The 13,412-nt window shown below is 34.7% G+C and overlaps 1 protein-coding gene across 5 annotated transcripts in view; it reads left to right on the forward strand.

Annotated features, from left to right (window-relative positions):
- Positions 1 to 13,412, forward strand: part of LOC131034286 (DNA ligase 4) — a 308,263-nt gene that overhangs the window by 48,743 nt on the left and 246,108 nt on the right. The window lies entirely within an intron of this gene.

Raw genomic sequence — 13,412 nt, forward strand, 5'->3', positions numbered from 1 at the left:
TACTATAAGATTTCTCATCACCAGCAGAAGATTGTACGGGAAAATCTACATATGAATCTTTATAATAATTATAGTTTGGATTAGAGAAAAATGTCCATGGGGATTGTAAAAATATCATATTTTTCAAAAAATCAAAGACCCTGGTTCTAAACAAAATCTTAGTCCTCCATATTTTGCAAATGGATGAGGAAAAGGTCTCACTAAAGCAAAGACAAGGGGGCTTTGTGATATCTTTCCATGCTAAAAGGGCCCATTGTGAAAACTTCTTGATAGAGAGTTTTTACCCATACACTCGCAAACAACCAATTTACAATCAATATCATTTGGTATCAAATTTATTAAATCTTTAGAATTCAAACCTCAAGAACCTCTTCTACCCAAGAAAGTAGAAAGTCTTCCAGAGAGAATATAGAGGAACGTGCATCTTTGAATCTTGAAACCTTGACGCACTCGTGTGCTAGAATCAAAAGAGGGGAGAATGCTAATGTTTCTTGAAGAAACCAAAATAATTACAATAGGAGAAGACAGAGAACCTAGAGGTTGTACATCCAGAATGGGGGATCAATTAACCCTTCTGAGAACAATTTGTTGTTTGTAGTAATTGTTTCAGGAATGGAATAGAGTTCAAGCATTCTTGCATTCTTTATAGATGAGGAAATACTTATGTATCTCTTCCAAACGTGCATGCTCTTTCATGGAAGGAGAAAAAAGATTAGAGGAAATAAACAATCCGCATTTAAGCAAAGACTTTGCTGCCTAGTCCCATTAGTGAAGGCCTTTGAAGACTTCGTTTTCCTTCCTTTTGTTCAGTGCAGCTTTGCCAGTGCCAAAAACTTCAGACCTTTTGAGATTATTTGTTATGGGGTTGTGGAATATTGGGAATCATTTGCTCACCATTGCATGAAAATGGTCAATGTCTTCCCCATTTTACCACATCATTTAAGATTCAGCTAGGTGAAGTTTGAAAATATATAATATGGGTAGCAAGCTAAGTTGGTATGATCTTGGGGAAACTCTATGGTTAAGCACCCTTGAATTGGAGTAGTGCTGATATGAGTGACCTTTTGGGAAGTCTTGATGCTGTACTTTTGTGAGCATTACCTAGATGCAATGGGTATTAAGTGGACCATTCATGCACATGAGAGATGGGTTTGTGTGAACCACTACTCATGAAATATAAGTCAATGGGTTTTACTTAAAAAACTATGCAGCTGAACCTTGATAAAACATCATAATATATAGTATGTTATTTTTATTGAGATATTGAATATTGTGTTCATTAGGATATTCCATTGTGTTGGTTTTTGTTTTACATCTTGTCTTATGGTTGGAATTTTGATGAGTTTTTGTTGTTAAAGTATTTGTGGATTTGTCTAAGGTTTTATAGTTGTGGATTGGTCTAATGTTTTATAGTTGTGGATTGGTCATGGGGTTGGGATGATGTTAAGATTATAAGCTATGTTACTGGGTACTATTGATAGAGCTCGAGTCCTGGTATGGGTGCGACCCTGGGTATGGCTTGGACACTTCCTAGGTGCTCGGGTTCACTGTGGGTCCTTTTGTTAAGACCCACAGTAAACCCAAGCACCCAGGTTGTACCCAAGCGAAATGCATGTGAAATAAAATCTGCAGTACTTTTAAATTCTCATCAAATCTCTGTATGAATATACCAAGAAAATCTTTGTGTGAAGCCTTTAAATTGTAGAAGCAATATATGAAGTACCTAGGATTGTGTATGATGCTTCTAATAAAGAAGAATATGAATATTAAATGTCAATTGTATTTGAATTTTCATTGTGTGATAATATTTTGAGACTTGAGTATTTTCATTTTTGCAAATTATGAATATGAGGTATTTAAATATTCATCCACACACACATGCCCACTTGCATGCACATGTGAACACACACACACACACATATGTTCAATAACATTATTTATATATATATATATATATACCAAACCGATTTTTTTGTTGCAAAGGTTGTACTGTGGTGTGCAAGATATCATAATAAATAGTTATTGGTCTCAAATGCTTGGCTATAGCTGCTTCATAACTGCCAAAACTTGGACCCTTTACAACGACCAAACATGAACTATCTAGATAAAAAGAGGATTAGGTTTAGGTTTAGGGATGAAGGCAAGTGAATTGCTGTAGATAACTGATTCTATTTGGGCAGCAAGTTGAGTTAAAATTCTTAAATAAGAGCAAGTTGAGTGACAATGCTAAAAATAAGATCATGATTTTGCATGACAAAAATCATTCAGAAACTGGGGAAATCAGTCATTTGCGCTTTTTAATTTGTTTGTTGGGGCATCCATCCTATTCACGATGATGAAGTGATGACTTATGGGCAAACCCATAAATAAGGCAGAAAACAAGGATTTTTGCATAGGAAAGAGATTGTGAGGTCAACCTTGGTTTACTGGGAGAAGGTGACTAGGCATTTTTCAAATGTGGAATTAGAAGTTGAAGGTTATTTTTGTTTTCATGCCATGTGGTGTCATGAGTTGAGCTGTATGCATCATAGGACTACCTTGTGTGCTTATCCCTGTTAGAATGTTGTCATTGATGTCAAAGGTGAGTATGTTATTAGTTGTTAAGGAATTGGATAACTGTGATTTATATCAAAGAGCTTAATACACAATCCAAATAGTGGTGGAACTATTGTCATTGATGTCAAGTAAACTGTTATTGATGTCATTGGATTAGCAAAGATTGGGGGTGGAATAAAGAATAAAAGTCCATTCCATGTTTGAGACAAGAAGTGTGATTAATATGATGGCCGACTTCATGGAAGATTACATTTATTGTAAGCAGTAAATTTGTTTGACAAAGTAGAGATTACACAAGACAACAATCCGGTCGAATTATTAATCCAAAGACAGCGACCATTCTAAGTGCTGACCGAATTATCCTAGGGAAATATTTAAGGACAATGATCCATGTTATAAAGTCTGTCACTTTGTTAACAGCAATGATTAACAAAAGCAACTTCATCAGACAACATGAAACTTCGTAATAAATATTGACTAGTATGCCAGCCGACTATGTCTTGAAGGAGGTTTAGGATGACGGAGCAAAGGAAACACGATTGGTTTCATAACTTTCATTGCTTGAGAAAAATGTCAAGGAGAATTCGAGGACAGGCTAAAGGTTATGATTATTTTGTGAAGACAACACCAGCAAACATAGAAAGGATAATCATGGATAGTTCTCGAGTTGTCTAACCAAGTGGTGGTTTACTATATAGCAATCCTATTTAGATAAACCATATTGTTGACTCCACAAGAATCATTGATAAGGCAGTGATTACCCAGAAGGTTTGTGTAACATGCAGAAATTTGAAAGAAAATTAAATTCAAATAATCTAACCATTGCAAAAAGAGCCGTTAACATAAGCATAGCAAGATGGATATATATATATATATATATATATTTTTTTTTTAAAATACAAACAAAAGAAAATGAATAACGATACTGAAAGGTTAAGTGAATATAAACTATAAATTAAGCATACATGAAATATTTAAGAACTAATTAACTTGCATGAAATGAAAGAGAGAATAGGGTTTAGAGAGTACTTTTAAACTGATGCTAAATTCTGGACTTCAAACTCTGTTATGCTACTGGTGAGGAGGGAAAGTATCATTAGGGCGCTTTTCCGCCCAACCACGGACTATCTAGTCCCCCGTGCCATATCCTTCAGGACTGGCCCGGTCCTTCGTAGGAAGGTAAAGGAATACGAGAACTCAATGCCATCTGAGACTTGGTGTTAGGACCTACGCACTTAGTCGGTCATACACTAAGGGTAACTCCCTACTAGTATGAGGCTCTGACTAAGGTTGTATCCGGTGCTAAAGATCAGACTAGTGCATGCATTACGCAGCACCATCTTGGCCAAGGTTTTACACTGTAAGCACGAGTTTTCGCGCTGTCAATGATCTCACCCTTCTCGGCAATAAGTCTAGGTTCTAGGAGTTCAACTGAGCTCAAGAGGGTAATCTCAAAAAGATAGAGTGTGTTTGACACTGCTGTTCGGATTGATCCATTTAAGAAAATCTAAGGAAGCTCAATAAGGTATCGACAGTCTTCTAAACACGAGACCTTGCAGGTTTTCAAATCTAAAACCAAAGGATGCTGCTGGCATGATCATATTCAGCAGGTTACGAAATTTAAGGGTTCGAAAAACACTTATTACACTCACACCGGTATGAAGTGTTATATCTCCATGCTTACATACACATACACCCATGCATATGCACGTATCTATACAGATTGTATTTATTTGAAGTATGTATAAACACTACATCTACCCTTATTTGCTTGGTCTGAAGGAAAACAATGATACAAACTGGCAGCCCCAATTTTTTTATAACTGATATAAAATGGACTGCTCCTTTTTAGAGACTTATACATTAACCCATTTTTCTAAAAAACAGTAAGGGATTAAATACATTCAATCATTTATTTCAAAAACCACCTATTATATCCATACATGCACATACATATATATCTTAAGTATGCTGATATACATGTGTGTACATATATAAATATAAATCTGTACGAATCTGGTGTAAGACAGCAAACAGAAACAATTTACATAAGTTCAGATTTTCTACCCAACTTTCCTACGAGGATAACACAGAATTTTTCACAATCTTCTCTACTTTTCATGATATAGAAAAACAGGATAAGACACATTACCCTCCCTCATTTATTTTGTGAAATAGTCAAGCCCCTTTTACCCAAATCAGTAGGGCAGATTGAGAATTCTTTTGCTTGCTTTAACACCAGATTTAAGAGGTAGAAAAAGAATTTTCCAGAAGTATGACATATATACGTATATATTTACACACACACACATATATATATATATATATATATATATATATATATATATATATATATATATATATATATATATATATATATATATATATACAATTCATATGTATACATATCATACTTCTTCTCACGGGGATACCACAAAATATAATATACCTCGAAATACGTTAACCCTCTCCTTACATTCCAGGAACAAAGTTAACACTGAATTTAATAGCAGAATAATGGTAATGAAATACGTATATCTACTTTCCAATTTCAATCTCCAATAAGCCTTAGCAGAATACACAGCATTACATCAGACTGGTTATTTCCTACCAAAAACTGAAACAAAAACTAATATACATAGTAAAAGTGTAGAAGGGTTTTCAACCCATCTAAAATGCCATGAGATTCTCTTAAATACCCAGCCATTTACATACGACTAAAATATCTATGAATTCCTTCCATTATACTTCGAAAATCAAGAAAATAACAGCAAGAGATAAGTTAATATCGCAGGTCTAAGAAGGCAACGTGACCTGGTGGATTATGAAGTTCTGAAACCAGTTTTCCACGATGAGACCACAAGCTGGAACCACTGAAATGCCAAGCTGAAACCCTTGTTCCCTTTCGTTCCAGAAGAAAAATATGCCGTAGATAATAATAAATCCCCCTTTTTTCTCTCTTATCCTTTGGTTTTTATAACCCATGCTGTCCAAAGCCCATGCCCTAATACCAGGCGGATTTTCCAAAACTCCCAAGGAGTCACGCAGGGCATGCTTCCATTTCCCGTGGCTGCCTTTCGTTTTCATCCAAAGCCCTTTCATTTTCATCCAAAACCAAAAAAATGCAAAAATATCTTTCCACCATCATATATAATGGTGCGTGAAGTCTTTTAATTTATTTCCTTTATTTCTTTCTTTGCCCGACAACTCCAAACGAAAGATGGTGATATAATAGGTTTATTTTACTATAATCTTTTTGCTCTTATTACATTCCAACCAACCCGATAAACTATAAGGCTTGCTCCATTAAATAGAATTTATGTAATGGGTTACATTAATAAGATTTAAAAGTTTTATTTAAGTCTTATTTCTTTCAATACTATGAAAGAAAATAATTACATCTATCTAATCATTGAGTTGCCAATTAAAATTGGCCAAATAAAATAATTTATTTAATTAAAATAAAACTTGCCAGACAATTTTTAGTTAAATTTAATAATACATATTTATTTATATTTATATATACGCGACCTATACTTCATACGAATATCTGACTGGGATAGTACGTATACGATCAGGTATATGTGCTACCGTACCTAGGTACTCGTATAAGATATGTCAGTTACGTATATATACATATACTTAAACATATATATTAAAAGGTAATATTAGTCCAGTCAACTTAATTAATAAACGACGAAATAATTTATTAATATTAATAATTAATAATTATTTCAGGAAACGACAACCTCAGATTCTATGCACCGACCTACCGGTTAACTGACACACTGGCTAATCAAAGTCCAACAAGATCCACCTAGGTTTACCTGGCTTAGGCTAGGGTTTTCAAACGACATTGAGTTCTTCCATTCTTTCACCTCCCGACCTGATGATACTTTCCCTCCTTTTGGAGGGGACGACGGTCTCTACATACACTTGGCCCACGGAAATCGGTTAGATCAAATCTTGTCCAGTTTTGACAATTTATAAACTGTGATAAAAGTGAAACATGATATCATATTGCTAACTGAAATTCCTCATTTTACTAAATCAAAGTACATAAATTTTGCATAGAAAACATAATCATCATTATTCACATATGCATAATCATCTGAACAAATCCATCATTTAAAGCATAAAAACTAGGCACATCATACATCATACGAGTATATCAAAATGCACTAGGGTTAACATGTATTAGGAGCCAAGACGAAAATACTGCACAAAATCACTAGGGCACAAGTGGGATGTAATAGTTTGATGTGAAAGATGATTAAAGACAACTGAGAAAATAATGACAATGACTGCAGCGACTCAAGTGACAATTATATTTGTTTGCAAAAAAAAAACAAAAACGTGACTAATATTATGATCAGTGATCAACAAAGACAGTACAAAGTGTGATTCCACAAAAGGATGCCGAACTAATTGTAAGAACGGAATGCAAGCGATGAAAAGAGAAGATTAGACACCAAGTGTATTAAAGAAGTGCCTTAACAAGAAACCAGAATTTAGAAGCAATCGATGGAGAAAATAAATCAGGAAGAATACGATTTGTTTTGGAAAGTGGATTTGTTTATAATTAATAAAGCTTTTAAAATGTGTGATTATTGTTATCAAGTGATGTGATTTCATTGAAGTGTACAATCTATTTAAAAAGTGAAATATCTATTATTCAAAGTTAATTCAAAAGCAAAAAGGTTCGATTACTAACTAGAAGTAATTAGTTTATTGAATAGGTGTAATCAAGTTGGGATACATCTATTTCTTGTGAGAAGGCATGTCTCCTTAAGAGGGAAATGCATGACTTATGACGATATATATAGAAAGAGATTGAAAACAATGGAGTTGAGTCAAGTGTAGTGGAGACTACTGTGTATTGTGCGAGTATGGATCATGAGCATTTAATCACATACACCAAGGGTCTCATACATAGAGAAATGAATTGATAGAGCAGATTTATGAGGAGTATATAGAAGATAACTGCAGACTTATTTTGAAGGTTGTATGGCAGTTTTGTAAGAAGACTTGCAATCAGTTTTGTGGCAAATTTGTTGTCACCATAATAGCAGATTTAAGAAAGAATTTATAGTAGATTTTGAAGTAGAAATTATGGTAGATTTATAAAGAGATTATAGCAGATTTATGAAGGAGTTCACAACAGATTTTGAAGAAGAAATTATGACAGATTTATGAAGAGATTATAGCAGATTGGTAGAAGATAATGTAGCAGTTTTGTGGAAGAGAGTTATGCTAAATTGAGGATCATCCATCATCCATTAAAAGGTGGAAATTTGAATGAGGGGTTGGTGCCTCTAGTGGGAAAGTGTCTCACAAACAGAATGAGGGGTTGTTGCCTCTAGTGGGTCGATACCTACGAATTTGTAAAAGAGTTTCTTGTATATAAGGAAGCTATTTTGCCATTGTTTTCTTCCATAAGGGTTTCCACGTATATATCTTGTGTTCATAATAGTTAGATCTAATGTGAATGTTAGTATGCAATGAATATGTTTTGAGATAAAGTTATTTGCTTATAATATTAAGTTGAAAAAGTAAAAGTTTGTTATACGGATTCACCCCCCTCTCAATATAACTGTGTTCTCAACAATCCCTTTTTAGGCACTTATAGTGTTGTCCCAATCTTATTGACATATGTCTGAAATCAGAAACCTCACGAAAGCATTCAATCGCTGTTGGATATATTTGAAAATCTGATGTATGAGAGACTGAAATCATTGTTCTATGTAGATTTTTAAAGGTTGAGAACTTTGCCAATCACTGTTTTTTAATCAGAGCTGAAAAATACCATATAAGAGGTGAAAATCATAAAACGAGATTCTTTGAAGATGGAAAACCAACAAAAGACCCATCAATCAATGGGAGTTTTAGATTTTTAGATAATTACCTTGTCAGGGCAAATTTCACCTGAAATCTGTGAGCTCTTTCGATGATACATGCCCTTGTACATGAATGAAAACTTTAATTTGTCGAAAATCTGGTTAGCTCCTTGAAGGGAGTGTGCTTGACCATAGCCCTACAACTTTTAGCATATTCAAACTTTGTTTACCTTTGAAATGATGTGTGATCGTGGATTGTCTTTGCAATTTTGAAAACATATATTTGCATTTGGTGAGGCATGTGCTCTTACAAAACGAATTATTGTTTTGTTTTTTTACAAATTTTGATTGTTCACTGTGAGGTCTGTGCCCTTGTATATGCTTACACATTTTTTTAGGGGTACACAAGGACATGTCCCCGTGATTTTTTCCAACGTACATGCATTGGGGACGTGGGGATGGCTTAGGGACGTTTCCTAGCCATCTCCCCAAAATTTGAAAAAACATTGGAAACATTTCTGGGATGGCAAGATGGCAAGGCAATGGGCGTGGGCACGACCGGTTGTCCCAGGGATGTGTTGGCGATGTTTGAGACTTTCACCAACCGTTTCGAGGACGATTGACCATCCTGAGGATGACTGGCCATCCCCTTGCCATCAACATCAGAATGGTGATCTTGATTTATTTATCTCATGACTAATTATCTTATTATCTTGTTCTTTCATTTCATTGTTTAAGTTGCGTTTTCATTTCATTGTTTAAGTTGTGTGGCATGTGATAAACTGGGGAGCTCTATTTTTATTCCATTCACATCTGTGAATAACTTGCTGAAGTGAAGTTGTTCTGTCTATAATATAAACATTGCATGTTAAATGCAACAATATGTAGTCAAGGAACCAGATACTTTGGGGTTGGAGTTACAACTAAATACAATCTATTTGAGATTCCAAGTATTGATGATTGTCTTCAATGATTGCTGTTTAATCTTCTGTACCAAGTTTGTTGAATGAAAGATGGATTTTCTAGCAGGTTAAAAAGCTTGCACTGTAATAGTTTTGGACTATTTAATGACAAGTATTTTTATCAGAATAAATGGTTGTTACCAATCTTTTTGTTTTATGTTTTGGATATCTTAGGCATTTGGATGGCTCCATGTGGAGCATCCATGCTAAAGATCTTTAAGGTAAATACAAGCATATAATGCGTCAAAACAATCCTCTAAAGAAGTTGAATTGGCTTATAAAATCATGTGTATCCATGTTGTGCAATGTAGGATTGACTTACAACTGATTCAATTGATAGTTAAAGATGACTAATGAATATTCAATAACATGCACAAAATGGCAGATTTTATTTCTTGGCCTATTGCCAATCGTTGCTAAACGTTTCAAAGATACCTGGATTGTGAATATAGTATTTTTCAATTTTTTATCATATACACATTGACAATGAATTATGGAAGCAATTGAATTTAAATATTAATTTGTTTGACTCTCATGTGGACTCTATTGTTGTGTTTTAAGGATTCTATGATGTATATGTCAATATGATGAATGCCTTATCAATGTTATCATATGAATATTTGAAAATTTCCTATATTTTTAAATTTTTCGTTGATTTATATAGCTGTCCCCTTTGCCATCCCCTGCTGTCCCCAAAAATGGCCTCAGAAAATCTGTCCCCGAAACACATCGCCCTATCCCGAAATCCCCCCATCCTAGCTTTTTTTGTTTGTTGCAAACTTTTTAACCTTCTTAAAAGTGCACACCACTAAGTTGGGAAGCATAACTTTTTTTGTTTTTTAAATTGTAAATTGTTTACCAAAAAAGAGAAGTCTGGTTACTGTTAATGATATAGCTGTAGGAGATTTCATTTATTTCCTATGATGGTTGAATATTCTTCTTGCTGATATCGTGCCTTTCAAATTTAGCTCATCGTATTCATTCTGCGATTTTGACTTCTACGAGTTCGAGCTGGTATTGTATGAGCTTCCTTATTCCTCGTCACCATCTTGCGTGTGAGCTGGCAGCGTTCTCCGGTTTCTCTTGTCGGTGGTGTAACTAACAATAATTCTTAGCGCATAGCCTTTGGTATTCTTCCGGCGGGAGTTATGTCTAGTCGTGCTCTTTTCTTTCATGTGTTACTTAAGAGCCGTGGGTGCGTAAAGTTCAAGTCTTCCTCTCTATTTATCTCAGCTATTATTCGAGATTGGAGTTAGGATTTTTTGTTTGTCTATATCTGGTTCTTCCTCTACAGTCAATTGAATATATATTCTTCAACGTCTTTCTGTGTCAGAGTAGAAGAAAGCTATCTTTGCAGCTTCCGTGATTTGGTTGAGTTTTTCTTCTATCTTCGTGTGTATGTTTGTAGTGCTATTTCTACATATTGTATAAGGAGTTCATATCGGAGGAATGGTGGTAGTCACTTTTAGAAGGTTATTTTATTGATTGTTAAAGCTGTAACAATCATTGCTTGTGAAGTATATTAGAACTGAATCAGATTTGTGTTGATTAATAAAGTCTATTTTTGTGTGGTTGGGTTTTTCACCCTCAGGTGGAGGGTTTTCCCAGGATAAGTTCTTGTGTCTTAGTGTTCTTGTGAGAAATTCTTGTCTCAGTTTTCTAAGTTTATCTTTCTGGTTCTAAATTTAACAGTTACAAATTTGTGAGCTAGGTGGTCATATCATCAAAGCCCCAACCAAGCTATTCACCAGATTGTTGTGACCTATTTCACACATTGCCCCATCACAAATGGGGATCCCCTATTTTTTTTTGCTTTTTAGGGTTCTGTCCTAGCTCTGCAGTTTCATAGATCCATTGTCTCTGAGAGTTTTGAAGTCATCCCGAGCCAAATAGAGAAATCATGCTCAGATCCATGTTTGAATGTTGTCAAAGTGCTTAGAAGGTCTGAAGGACGAGGATCGCAATTGCTTTGGATCATTTTTGACAACTTTCTATTTTTAGGAATTTTTGCTTTTTTGCTTTTTTTCTAAATTTAGAAAGTTTTTTTTTGGCACTTTGAACCCAATCTGGGAAGCAGTTTTTTTTGGCTTGCTTTTTGCTTTTTTGCTTTTTTTTGCTTTTTTGAAAGTAGGATTAGGGTTTTGTTCCTTAGGTCATATTATCACTACCCATGTTGTCAGAATTGAAAAATTTGGTCTCCAAGTTTAAAAAGTAGGGTAAAAACCCTAATTGGGGTTTTGTTCTAGAAGACCACTCCTTAAGCCATATGATTAGTGCCCATGTCCTCAAAATTAAAAAATTATGTCTCCAAGTGCAAAAAGCAAGGTAAAACCCTAATTAGGGTTTTGTTCCAGATAAGCATGGCATGGACATGGCTGATCAAAATTGAAGATGGTATTGGAAGTAGATCAAAAGGATGGTGTAAACTTCATACAGATCCTCTACCACCCATTCCATGTTGGCTTTATAGAATTCAACTGGTAACCCTCTACAAGGGATTTACCATTTTGAAATGATAGGATGGCTTTAGTAATCTTGTCATTTGATATATCTCTACCCACTTCCTTAGCCATCTCAGGATCAAATTAATTAGGAATCATCTTCTCACACATGTCTTGGGCTTGGAGGCAATTTGTATTATTGTCCTCTGTAGAAAACAGATTCTTGTAAAAGTTCAGAAAAACTTTTTTGCTTTCATTATTGTCATGGCACTACTAGTTCTCAAAGAGAACAGGCTCTATTGCTTCCATAGAGTGCTTAGCCTGAAGCATAACTTTTTTGAAAACTTGTCACTGTATTATGAAACATGCTCCACTTCATTGAGAAACAAATTTTCATGCCTTGATAATTATTTGTCATTTTACTGTTGTGCAAGCTTTGATCTTTGCTTCACCATATACATTGGAAAGCTCCTTTCATTGGCCTTGTAAAGATGTAGATGTGAGATGACAAAAACAACATTGACAATCATGATGAAACTTTAACTACTATTCACAATCAAGAAATGATAAGGTTTTAGTTTGAAACTGAACATAATACAAAAATTCTCGTTTGCATACAACAAACCCTACATTTCTTTAACTTAAAAAGGACAATCATATCTAGGTAGGTTTTAGGGGAGCTATAGCAGATTTAATAGGGGTGAAAAGTGGCACTACAACAAACAAGGGTTGTTCTAAGGACGTGTTTGTCCATTTTTTGCAACCTTTACAAATATGTGAGCTTTTTGTGCTTTGAGACCTCAGATTTTTAGTTATGGAATTAGGAATTCGGTTGAGTCTTGACTTTCTTGTTCATAAGATTAAAATGTATTTGCTTATAAATTATAAAGTACTTAAACAGAGGATGATATACCAAAAAGCAACAGTAGGTGATGAGAAGTACTGCCTCAAAAGAGATGTCACATGTTTAAATTCTTATGATAAAAAACATTAAAAAATCTATAGGTTCATAGGTCAAAGTTCAAACCATGTGCTATCTGTAATGTCCCCTAATGGGGCCCTCTTATATTCGGACCTAAAATCACAAGTTTATTGCATAGTAAATAAAATAGAGGGACACTATCGTCAACTAAAGCTTAACTGGTACCTGCACAACTGGTTGGTCAACATTTCCATTATGTTATGATAGATCATATATTCAACATTGTTTATATATTTCCCAGTTTATATGAAGGATTCAACAACCCTTTCTCTCCCTACACCTGTCTCCATTATGGAGCTCAAGGAGAATCACACAAGGCGCCTCCAGTCTATCCCTCTCCAACAAGCCCAAGAGCACCAAGGACCTCGTCAACATGGCCTCTTGGCCCATACTCGTGGTTGGCGTACGTACTGGAGCCTAGTGCTCTTGCTTCCTTGTATTCTCCCTCCATAATTGGATGGTGAGATTGAAAGGTATTATAAACTCCATCATATAATTTACTTAATCGTCATATGAACAATTAGTCATAGAAAAACATTATTGCACTGTCATACATATTGCAGTCTATATTTTTATTACTATTAAATTCTGCATAAGAACATTATCAGGCGTCATATATTAAGCATACATATTA

Source organism: Cryptomeria japonica, chromosome 5 (assembly GCF_030272615.1).
Source record: "Cryptomeria japonica chromosome 5, Sugi_1.0, whole genome shotgun sequence".
NCBI classification, from domain to species: domain Eukaryota; kingdom Viridiplantae; phylum Streptophyta; class Pinopsida; order Cupressales; family Cupressaceae; genus Cryptomeria; species Cryptomeria japonica.